Source organism: Phasianus colchicus, chromosome 1 (assembly GCF_987193195.1).
Source record: "Phasianus colchicus chromosome 1, bPhaCol1.hap1.1, whole genome shotgun sequence".
In the NCBI taxonomy this organism is placed as follows: Eukaryota; Metazoa; Chordata; class Aves; order Galliformes; family Phasianidae; genus Phasianus; species Phasianus colchicus.
Genome location: NC_143436.1, coordinates 84,696,185 through 84,708,834, shown reverse-complemented (window position 1 = coordinate 84,708,834; position 12,650 = coordinate 84,696,185). Strand labels below are relative to the sequence as shown.

The following is a 12,650-nucleotide window of genomic DNA, read 5'->3' as shown; positions in this document are numbered from 1 at the left end:
CATGCGATGGGAAGTTTTTTATACATATTTATAGCAACCTATGAAAACTGTACCTTCCTAAGTCTTCAATTCCCTAGGATTCATGAATTTGTGTGCTTTTTTGTGTGTACATGAAGGACTAAGCATGCACTAAAAAAATAAAAAGAGCAGTTTGATTTCCAGTGAGAAACAGAACTAGAACACACAGAAATTGCTCTGTAAATGGAAAGGTTAGTTCTTTTGATTTTTTCTAAAGCAGTAAGAAGCAAATCTTGCATTCTGTTCATATCAGAGAAACGTGAAGTTTACTTAGACATAGCTTAGGAGAGTTGTTCTTTTTAGTTTTCTTTTCTGGCCTAGGGAGCACTCCGCATGAGTCCACACATTCACTCCTTATTTTTTGCCATTGGCAAGACTTCAACAAAAAATCTCCACTTAGAAAATTGTTTAAAAAAAGGGGGAAAACCTTCAGCTAAATCACATTCCTTGCTTTTAAAAAACACCCAATTATTTGAATGTCAAAGTATGATTTTATCCAAAGGCAAAACTCTGATTCTGGAAGCTAAATCCAGATCAACATGCTGAGTGTAGAGATTTCAAAACCTAAGCTCAGGTCTCTTTGTTAAGGCTTACACATTAATTCTACAGTGGGCCAAAATATAACCTTAGCACTGATGTTACTCAACATTCAGAATAAGGATTTTAATAGGAAAAAGATTTTGTAACTGAGGTCTTTCCCGCTTAATGTGTTCCAGAAAAAAATGTGATCTAAACATTTAAACACAAGCCTAACCACGCTGCAAAAGTAAAAGCAAGATATCTGCTTTCAAAGTGACAGTATATTCTTTGCCATTTAAGACAGATATTCAGAAAAAACATGGACTTCACTATGAGATGAAAACTATTTACATGCACATATTTTTCAGAGAACTGAGGAGGATTTCTATCAAGAAAGGAGTAGAAGTAGGAAGGGTCATTTTACCATAAGTATAGAATCTAGCAGGTAGTTTAACTTCCTGAGTTAAAAAACCAACAGAACTCTAATGATCTGGAAGATTTAAGCAATTAGATTTCAAGCATATACTATGAAAAAAATTAAACTGAACACAAGTGTGCTTAATGCAAGTTGTCAATGCCAGGAAAATGCAGATTCACATTGCTTTTCAACTACCACTGAGTTTCAGTTAATGTAATAAACAACATTTGGGTAACTAAGCCTACTTTATACTAAAGTCCTAGAATTAGAGATAAAACAATTACCTGCAAGCCACTGATGTTCAGTGTACGTACAAGTGTAATTGTCTCCTCAAAACTCAACAGGGAGATCTCCAAACCATAGGAATCAGATATCCTTCACTGAAAGATGGATGTGTGCATTATTACAAAAACCTGTGTAGCTCCCTTCCCCAAACACCTGGCCAGATAAAGCCCCACACACTTTCCTGAAGAGCCCTGGAGGAAGGTGAGACTGCTTACATGGTGGGTCATGGTCATCATCATTGTTCCCTCCCTCCCAGGATCTACAAAGACTCAGTTACCTCCAAATGATTTCAAGAATCTCTGCTTCTCTGTCTCAGAAATGAAGACATCCTCCCTTGAAGACCAGTGATGTAAATGAGTTTCTCTGTTCCTGGTTGAGGAGCTAGCCTACAGTTTGGCAGCCTCCAGAATCTCAAGGTATATACTTAAGGTATAGTAGAAACAGCTCACTTTTAGTTCACATGCCAGGCAAGCACTCAGGGTTCAAGCATTGTGTTTTAACCATCTACCAATCAAATCATTAGAACATAACTAACAAGAAATCTCTTATAAATGGGTACTGAGATCTTGGGACAATGCCATCTCATAAAGAACATTTGCATATGCCTATAAACGTCACCATAAACATTTTAATTCAGAGGACAGAAAATGGTTTTGGTCCATTCCGCAAATGATCACAATTCAGATTATTAAAAAGTCAAGTGAAAATTCCCAATGAATTGAAAATGCTCCATGAGCAACTGAGTAGCAATGTTTCTTGATTGTTTTCTTCAATATTGATTTCTTGCAGAAAAAAACACAAGTTCCACCTTCTTATCTCTCAGAAGAGACACTGCCTACCTGTGTGAATTCTCTCTGCCGTCCTGAAGACAAGCCCTTCTGAAGGCAAATGGACCTGTATGATCCCAAAATCCCATTAATATCAATAAGAATGATACAGGTTTGACTGAAAACAACCAGAGGGAATTGCTAAAATGGGCTCAGAGCTGTTTTTCAGTCAGAATTGTCTGTATCATCTACTTGGCACTAAGATGTGAGCTGGACCATTTACATGGCAGCAGCAAGCACACTACTGTTCATGTCTTGCCGTCTCTCATTTTGTTGTCTGCCATTTAATTTGCTGGTAAAGGAAGAAGAGGGGTTTGATTCACACTGCTGCTCTGCTATTGATAGTATTGCTTAACTTGCATGGTCTCAGCTGGACAGTTTGCAAACTTGAACAAGGCATATAGAAAGTTGATCAGTGGCCCCACCATAGCGTCACCATACAAACATTTGAATTAACTCTAACAAACATATGTCTATTTATAAAAAGAAGGGGTAGGGAGAAAAAGGAGATGTTGAGACAGAGGAGAGAGTGAAAGAGAAGATGAAAAAGAAAGGCAAAGAAGGAGGGAAGGAGATTAAAAAGGATTACAGCATACTACTTAGTGAAAGATATACCTGTAGAACTTTGTGAGACAGTAACATTTTGAAGAGGAAATCTTGTGCCACCAGATTTACCACTCACTCCCTTTTACAATTCATCTCATCTACCCAAGTCACTGAAGAACAAAAGTTTTAACAACTTGCAATTTCACTCATATAGCACTAAATGAGGACATATTCTGTTAGCATGCTGATTAGATACACTGCAAATGTCTTTACCAAAATAAAACATTCTCTCCTTTTATTTTCATATAGAATAATATACATACTGACCTTGCATTGTTAGTTTTACCATAATATCTGCTGCAAAACATAGTGCATATACATGCAGGTAAACAAATACACACACTACTGAATTTTGTGTTGACAGCAGGACTGTTGAAACCCACATCCTCTGGGCAGCAATCAGCTATGAAGGAACAGGAAAGCTAGTGTAATGATTAACTAGCCCAGTGGGCTATTATTCATGGTAGGTAGAGCAGCAGCAGTGCAGTCTGTGATGCTGCTCTCTTCTCTCCTTCTGGAATGCTGTTGGATCCCTGGAATCAAACTCAGCACAGAAAAAAAAAATACAATAGCTACTCTAATGCCAACACAAGAAACTAGATGAATTTACCCTCCTGGACTTGGCATTTAAGGAAGAAACTTGCAAGAGGAAAGATCTTCTGTTAAGCTTGATGTTGAATGAACATGACAAATATCACTGTTTATCAAATATGCACACAGTTTTTGGTAAAGCTAATAAGGTTATTGGTATCAGCTATAGGCAATTATTTTCTATACAGCGTGAAGTAAACAACTTTAATGGCAACTGGCAAGTATCAGTGTTGTTAAAAGCAGTCATGGTATAATACTGGATCAGATGGTTAAAGGGCATTCATCTAGTTGAAAGATGAAACCATCAGTATCCCTCTAGCCAATCAGGGGAAAAAATTCAGAATCAAAGCTGTTCCCCCTCCATTGGTGCCTTACCTTGCAGCCCTCCAGAAATTCTTTCAGAATTCTACTATTTCTTACAATTTCTTTTCAAGCAGTCCATCAAGGGTGAACATATCATACTACCCACTCTATTTCTCTCACTGATACCTCACTCAGCATTTTGCAGTGAAACAATACATTATCTCATGTTATCAGCTTTGGTAAAACAAATTCAGCCTTTTCTACCTATCGACGATGAAATTTCTTCAGCCATGGCAGAACACAAAATCAAAGTTTGAGCTTCAGTTTTTATTTCCAACAAGAGCATTTACTGCTTATTAAGACCTTGAAAGAAAGTATTTAGCAAAAAAAAAAAAAAAAGCAGCAAAATCTTTCTTTCAATAAATTCACTTTCCCCCTGAAAGGCTTTGCTGTGTATGGATTTTTCATTTACTTTAATTATTTTCAAGTGCCTCTGCTCAAATCAGTAGGAATTAAGTATCCACAACATCAATGTAGGTCCTAGTGCTAGATGTTATAAACAAAATGTTCTTCAGCGGCCTAAGTCTGCTAAGTAGGAAGTCTTGAGAATTTGGGAAGTCCTTTTCCACAAGGAGTACTTCTGGGGACCCCATGACCTATGGGAATCACTTCTCAAAGGATATGTTATGGTACTTACACCACATAGACAGCTCATCTCTCTAATCACAAATGCGTATGTAAATCCTTCCATCTTGTACAAGAACAAGAATGTTGCTAATATCTCAATGAAGAAAGCTAAATCTCACCACCAGTAAGTGGCTGATGCCAATCACAGCAACTGACAAGACATTTTCACCCATCACTGAATCATGGAAAATCTTGAATTGGAAGAGACACAAGGATCACTGAGTCCAACTCCTGGCCCTGCACAGCACCAGCCCAAATCCAAACTATGTCTGAGAGCAGTGTCCAAATGCTCCTTGAACTCCAGCACTTGGGACTATGCCCACTGCCCCGTACAGCCCGTTCCATGCCCACCGCCCTGTGGTGCAGACCCTGTCCCCAACCCCCATCTGCCCTCCCCTGACACAGCTCCATGCCATTCCCTCGGGCCCTGTCGCTGTCACACAGAGCAGAGCTCAGCGCTGCCCTCCGCTCCCTGTGAGGAGCTGCAGCCGCCATCAGGCCTCCCCTCAGCTCCACTACTCTGAGCTGAGCACACCATAGGACGTCAGACACTCCCACACTCCTTGTCCTCCAGACCCGTCAGCATCCTTGGAGCCCTCCTCCTTAGGGCACTCCCTTGTACTTTTATGTCCTTCTTATATGATGGTGCTCATAACACCACAGTGAGGTGAGGCTCCACCAATGCAGACCAGAGTGGGAAATACATGAGGATTTAGTCAGACACAGTAGCCAAACAACAAACTCAACTAGGCACGTAATCAAAAGCAAATTGTAATCTTTCATAATCTCTTTCTCTCACATGCAACCACACATACACTCAAACTGTAACAGGAATGCAAGAGTTTTTGTCCTTTGTTAAGTGTTTACAGCCCAGATATCCTTCTGGTTAATAAATACACATCACTAGTTCAACAAAAAGAAGAAAACAAGCTCTAAGTAAAAGCCCTTAGCAAACTTCAGATGGAAGAGCTTAGATGCATTTATGTGCAGACATTCACAGGAGGAAGAAGAGGAACTAAGGCTGAGGAAAATACACAGGATTCAACCATTATCTCATCATAAGTTGTGGACTTTGACTTGAACTAAGATTCCAAAAATAAACACAATTAACATTTAAATCCCAAGCTGTATTTTCAGTGGTACCCTTCCTCCTATGATTATATGCAAGCTCAAAAACAAAACCCCAGCTAACATCTATAGCTTTGAGCAACTTCAGCCCTCAGTCCCAAGGAAGAGCTATCACCCAAACTTTCCACTGTATCCACAGGCTTCTGCTGTCACATTCTGAACTCAGAATACAATAAAACTAAAGATGCAATATAACTAAAACCAAAGAGAGAAGAGAGAGACAAAAATAAAGGTATGGAAGGTGTGATACAGGCATCTGGAAAACCAGGAAATATCACCTCTGGTAAATCTCATTTTTAAGTCTCCTCACTTTCACTATGCGTTCCTGTTTGTAGTGCATACTTTCACATAAATTTATAGCTCCTCTGCACTGTTGCCCATAGTTACATCCTGCACTTACAGGTAAACCCGCAACTCTCTAACTCCATAAGGGAAGGAAATCAACAGTATGAAGTAAAGTATGAAAACAATTCTGCACTTACTGACCTGCACTTGGTTATATCTTCAGAATAGTTGCTTTAAAATACAAGTTGTTGAAGTTTGATTTAAAAATCCCTGTCAGTTTTGACATTCAGGTGAAAGTATTGCTGCTGGCTCCAGAATAATTTGCATATCTTATCACTAAATAAAATGTCTGAGGTGTGTACCAATCTGATGAAATTATAAACAAGAGTCCACACAAGCACACATCTCCCTGTTTGATTTCTGTCCTCTTCACTCCTCTATAATAAATTGTAAGATCATCTCATTCTAGATGGAGGTTTAACTGTGCATGTAAAAAGGAAAATGAAAGCAGCCTATTCTTTTTCACACTTTACAGCTGAGAACCTGACAAAATTGTGGATTTTGTGAACAAGCAGAAAAGCTTAGTTTGTTACAATCTACTTCCTCTTTAACTGCCACACAAATGGTAGAAAATCCAATACATTTATATATCTTTAAAAAGTTTTCCACACTCAACACAAACTCATACATAAAGCTACACCTCTTTTACTGCTGTGACTAATATACATGCTTAGCTTTATGTCCTGCAATTAATCTCATCTACTTCAATAAGATTACTCATAATGCTGTAAGTGAAATACATGTGTAAATCCTTGCAGAGTCATGGCCTGAGTTGTCAACAGCATTACATGGAACAATTAAATGCCCAGGCCTAGAATGGCTCTTCAGAAAGATTAGAAGAAATCTTTAGGCATAAGAGGTAACAAAAATCTATTCCAGGGAGAGGCTATGGGAGGAACAGTATTCAGGGGATTGTCCTCCCTTGGGAAATTTACCATCACCAAATTAGTCCAGTAATACTATATTCACTTTTTTCATTGACTAATTATCACCTTCTCTCACCACTCCTTTCTTATTCTCCATCACATCTTGCTACAGCTGCTTTGTGCCATAAGAGACAGGATATACATTTTCATTCTTTTGTGCAGTAACGTAGGGTTAGAGAACAGTCTGGTCCTCATTTTGACTAGCTCAGTAATAAACAGTTCACATGCTAATTTTAACTGAGCTGGATGCACAGTTGAACAAATGCACCAACCCTCCTTCTTAACCTATTACTGAATTGTTCTAGTCTCTCAACCCTCTCAGTGCAGATTACTCGCCCAGTATACTCTATGGACAATCTTTAATCTGTACTTTCTTTATTTGAGTTCATTACAAGAAGCTGCTGATGAAAACAAATACTAATTCAATACCCAAACTGTTTAGTTCCACCTACTGACAAGTAGCTTGCCACCTAGTTTGCTCTGTAAATATTCAGAAGTTCTACACAAAGTTACTCTGTACATTATTTAGTGTTTGACTAAAAATCATGGCTTCAACACACACTTCTGCTCAACAAAGTCAATCCCTTAAAAGTTCAAATGAGTATTTGTCACAAACATTTCACCTCTACTAATGAACTGCATGAACAAATGATAGAAAATGCAAAGCTGTATTATGCTTAGCAGTTAACATTTTAATAAGAAGGAGATTAGCAATTTTTAATACCTCCAGTGCTTTGTTATATACAGTAGCACAATAACTGAATATTTTAATTGCTAATTATTTAGACCTCATTCAGTTCTCAGTCAGGCAAAACTCCCATTGAGGGATTCTTGCCTGAGAAAAGAGCTACAGGATTTGTCTTAGTGTAATTTGAAAAAACTTCATATATCATAAAAACTATCAAGTTATAGTGAGACAAAAAAATCATTAAATCCTTAGCAATATTAAACTGTACTGAAAGTCCCACTGACTCCCAATGCCAATGTTTTTATATTAAGTAAAACAGATAATTGCAGTTTACCAATTGTTACTTACCTGCATAATTTAGGCCCAGATATGCTGGTGCACTTAACGAGATCTAATAATATTTTGAGTCTTGTTATTGTACCCCTGCTTTTTTCCTACGGGAAATCTCAGTTCAAACGTGATAGGGAAATAGCATTTCCAAACAATTGCACTATCAACATCTTCAGAACACCAAACAAGTAGCATTTAATTTTACCTTTTGACTTCGGACTCCAAAAGGGTTAAGAGCAGCTCTCAACACTTCTTTTTTATGCTGCTGTAAAAAAAAAAAAACTTATTAAAGCTTATGTTTCAAGATTTGCGCACAAAACACCTTGAGTTTTCATAACAGTCAAGTAACTAGGAGTCAGTGGGGGAAGTGAGCGGAATATTGTGTATATATATCAACACACAACTACCTGAAGGAAACAAAGCAGTCTTACACATTCACATTTAGCACACAGGTGATGAACAAATAAACTAAATGTGCTAGCACACAATTGGTCACATTCTGTGCATACTTCAGAGAGAAAACTTACACAACTGAACACCAATCCAGTAGGGACCAACTCATATGACTTCATGCTTAAAAAGACACCACTTATTTTTTTTCCATTAAGTGTAGTTTTACTCCAGCTAGGGATAAAAACAATTGGGTGCCACAAGCAAAGTTTTGCCACTTGTTTTATGTTCAAATGCATTTGTGGAAAAAGTTACAAGTAAATACTCTAAAAGTTCAAGAGTTTAAAGTGGTTCTTTTATTTTTCTTAAAAAAAGAAATGTGTATGATATCCTTCCATCTGTCGTAGCTATAATTGGCCTTAGAGACTAAAATGATCAGAAAATCTCTCTATAGACTGCTTTCTGAGAAAGAATTAAAAGCAGACTTAGTACTATATAACACTAATTGACAAAGTGTTCAGAACTGGATACCAAACAGGAGTATTCTGATGTCAGAAATTAGACTTGGGCACTCCACTTCCACCAGTTCAGAATAAGGCCTAAGGACCTAACCAGCATAATTTCCAAATCCTGTTATAAGAGGCTCACTCAGATTACAATTCCCAAGCCCAGTCCAGCCAGGCTTCGTGCTTTCTCACAGGAGCAGCAAGATCTATTCATCACCCCTAAGTACTGAACTTCCACCTAAGAACCCATGGCCAACCTAATTACCAGCTCAACCACAACAGAAATGGGCTAACTAAGCTTACTGATATTCCATAATCCTTCACTGGTGAGCAGTTTACAAAGCTACACACAGAGACATTGTAATCACTGAGATTATGACCCCTTTGTCACACTACAGAACTGATTCAACAGCAATTATTTGCCATAAACTTGTTTCCCCAGATCTCAGATGATTTGCTGTATTAATGGACATGTGATCTACTACCTGCTAAAAGTAAACTGCTACGGAAAAGAACTGCTCTTTGAAGCAACCTAGTTTGTAAGGAAGGAGAGGATGTAAAGCATTGCTTACTCAAAGTGAAGATGATGCAGGCTTTCCAGTTCATCATTTCCAGGCCTGACTTCCCACCACTCTCTTGCTACTACAGAGGTGCTTCTGTTTCCTTCCTGCTTTCACACTCACAACTTCGCATACCTGCAGCCTTCCCTTTGTTTTCTGGGAGCTTTCTACCTCCAATCATAACAAACCATGCCCTAAGCTCATCACTTGAAGACACTTCCCCAGCCTACATGGGTCAGTCATCAGCATCCGCAGCATCAGCTGCTGTATGGAGTCTTTCACTGTTTTCAGGGAAGATTTATTTTGCTCGAACTAAGGCTGTGCAGCATGTGCTTTAGCTTTCATAAGGTCTGTCACTGCCTGAACAGACACACTGGATGGCAGCTGGTAGCACTTTCCAACATCACACAACCACAATCTCTAATCATCTGACAGTTCTGCACTGACAATGAATAAAGCAAAACAGAAGGCCTAAAATATCGAGTAATGAAGATCAGATTTTGACCTTTAGATGCTGTTAGATGTGTTGCACGAGGGTCTGTTTGGTTTAAGTGATACTAGCAGGTATGAAACTGTGCTGTTTGCTTTGTTGTCTAACTCATCTAACAACTGAAGCGCTCTGCACTGGCTGGCAAACTATGTGCTGCAGTGAGAGATGGCTTGGATCTCTCTACAGTATGCTGGGTGAGCCCAGGAAGAATGCATTATGCTAGGGAATTCAAAATAGATGAAAAGCAGGAAAGAGCATAGAAAAATTGGTCACAAGGGGAAGGAAAATCTTTATTTTAAACTCATTGATCAGTTGGGCCTGCAGCAATATTTAGATAATATCTCCTCAATCTCTGTGAAATCAAAAGTCTCAGGTCTTCTCCGGTCTACAGCAATTTCAAATTTTGTACAACCATGACAAACACCTATTCTTTTCTTAGTTAAAATTCTTGCCAGAAAATGCTACACAGAAGTCAGTGTAACTGTTATGTTATCTTGATTTTCACTATTTTTAATTAATCCTTTCCAAATTTCTGTATGTCTGAGTTTAGTAAGTGATAACATTCCTGCCACATAGTTTTTAAAACTACTTTTATATGAGATTTAAGTATTTAAGTTAATCAAGACTTACACTTGAGGTAGTCATTTGTTGGACTAATATGCTAACAGAGCATATCATATCTAAAATTACAAGCTGTTCATTTTGTTTTAAATTCCAATCTCCATGTTTACATTTAATGGTTTCAGTTGGAGCAACGGCTTATTGGTGACTCAAATTATTTCAGATAATACCCTCTAAATCTGACATCATGAAAAACTATGCACACAGTTCAGGAAATAAACTTCAGCTCCACTGGAAATATAAGCCTTATTCATCAAGCAAAAGTGAATATTCTGCAGCACGGGTTTAGGACGGTCTTACTGGCCTCAAGGTCACAAAATATATCACAATCCTCAGTCTTGAGATAGTTTTCTAAAAAAATGCGTTCTCAAGGATGAAGTATATTAGTAAGAGATATACCATAAAGATTAGAAATACAGAAATGTACAACAAACAGTTCTAAATTAGAAATGCTTCTTCCACCATACCAGTTGCTTCTACAGTAACAACATTACATAAATGCTGGCAGGAAAGAACCATATATATTTGTCCATTTCTTTATGATAATACCATATGAGGAGCATGGCCTTTTGACTTTGCTGTGAATGAAAAAAATCCTATTCAGCAAATTATCAACAAATTAAGTAAAACTAAGATAAATACATTCCATTCAGTAATATGTAAAGTATGCATAAATTTTATTTACATTTCTCTTGCTTACAGAGCTTTCCCCAAGGGGATAGAAGATACAGGATGACAATTGTACAAGAATCTTCTCTTTTTAAGGCTCTATATACAAACAGTAACATTCAAAGAACAAGATAAATTATATTAGCATTATTCCAATTCAATTCTTCCCAAACACAGTCATCATATATGCAAACTAAACTCTGGTAGCACGTAGATGAAAGGAATCACTGTTGATTAATGCTAAGAATATAGCAGCCAAAAGAATTTCAAACAATGATTCACTGTGAGACTACCAGTAAATCTCTTGGTCTTTTTAGGTTCAGTCAACCCGGCAATGAACATAGGGTAAAGAATGCCCTTAACAAAATGGACAATGCATCACAGCAATGCTCTCTTCGAAAAAAGACTCATATGAATGTACTGCTTATGAAAAAAGCTAATCTGCCAAGCTTGGAGTTTCAACTCTTCTCATTTCTAGGACAGTTCTGCAAGCAGCAGAAGATTCACTGACACAGGCTTATTGCTGTCCCCCTGCCTTGAACTGAGGGACTGTAGAGAGATTTTGTGGATTGTTCAGTCTCTTCCATTGGACTTACAACCACCAACCAATTATTATTGACTGTAGTAAAGTCTTTTGTGATATGGACTTTTGTCTACTGAGAACTAGACTTGAAATCCCTATAACTTGTTTCGCTACACAAGCTTGTTTGTCTGGAGGGAAAAAGATAAATCAAATGACCAGCATTAAACTTCCATCATAAAGATAGAGTCTAGAAAATTTCTACATGAAAAGTGCCAAAAACAGATCACTGACTGGATCTGTGACTATAAAATAAACTGGATAAGAACTGGCTTTTTGGCAGTGATGAGTTTTAAAGAATAATACTCAGTTTACAGTCCCACTGTTAATGCAGGATAAAGTCTTCTCAAAAACAACAAGTTCTCTGTGCACTTCTAAATTCTATTTAAAGAGAAATATTTGCCAACATTTACCTACACAGAAGACTTAGATTAACTGTCCAGCCCAAGAACAAAATGACCCTTGAAGGCAATTAATGCAATGGAGGAAGGGAAGTAGTAGAGCATTCTGTAACACTGTCTCCCAGCTTAACCTCCTCTTAACTGTATTTAATTCAACTTAAACAGACAACATTGCCTGGCACATGAGAGACAAATGTTATTTTTTTTAATACTGGTGGTACTAGTAACTAGCATATATAATTCTTCAGAAGGAAATACCAACGCAGACAGTGAATTAAAACATGCCATGGTAACAGATGAAGATTTCAGTTGTCAACAAAATCAGGCTATTAATTCTCACATAAACAGTCTTTCTTCATCTTTGATTTTTAATATGTAGACCAAAGATCACTCTCACATTTCAGCAGCTTTTGTCTTTTAATGCCAATCATTACAACGGACTTTTCTTATACCCTGTGCTTTCTCTCACCCTTGGGAAAGGGGAGTGAAAATATCAAATGGTATCTTACACTGCCAAGACCAGAGAAACACTTCAAACATTCCAAAAATTAGGCGATGACTTTGCTTAAGGTGGGGAGGGAATGTTATCAACAGTGGGGTGAATTCTTGCCTAGCAGCAGGAAAAAAAAAAAAGAAACCCAAACCTTATTCTGTTTCAATCTATGCTAAGGTCTGGGCTATGTAGACAGCAACAGAGAACTACTGTGTGTAAAACAGTAATTTGGTTGCTAATCGTGTTTTCTTGTTATTGTTTACTTCACC

General features: G+C 37.8%; 1 protein-coding gene across 10 annotated transcripts in view; it reads right to left on the bottom strand.

Annotated features, from left to right (window-relative positions):
* ZBTB20 (zinc finger and BTB domain containing 20) overlaps nucleotides 1-12,650 on the bottom strand; it is a 473,540-nt gene that overhangs the window by 404,540 nt on the left and 56,350 nt on the right. For 9 of the 10 annotated variants that reach the window (XR_016471235.1, XM_090150619.1, XM_090150595.1 and 6 more), the window contains exon 2: nucleotides 7,877-7,936. The gene's annotated coding sequence lies outside the window, so the exon portion shown is untranslated. The remainder of the gene's footprint in view (nucleotides 1-7,876; nucleotides 7,937-12,650) is intronic. The other variant, XM_090150608.1, reaches the window with a different exon arrangement.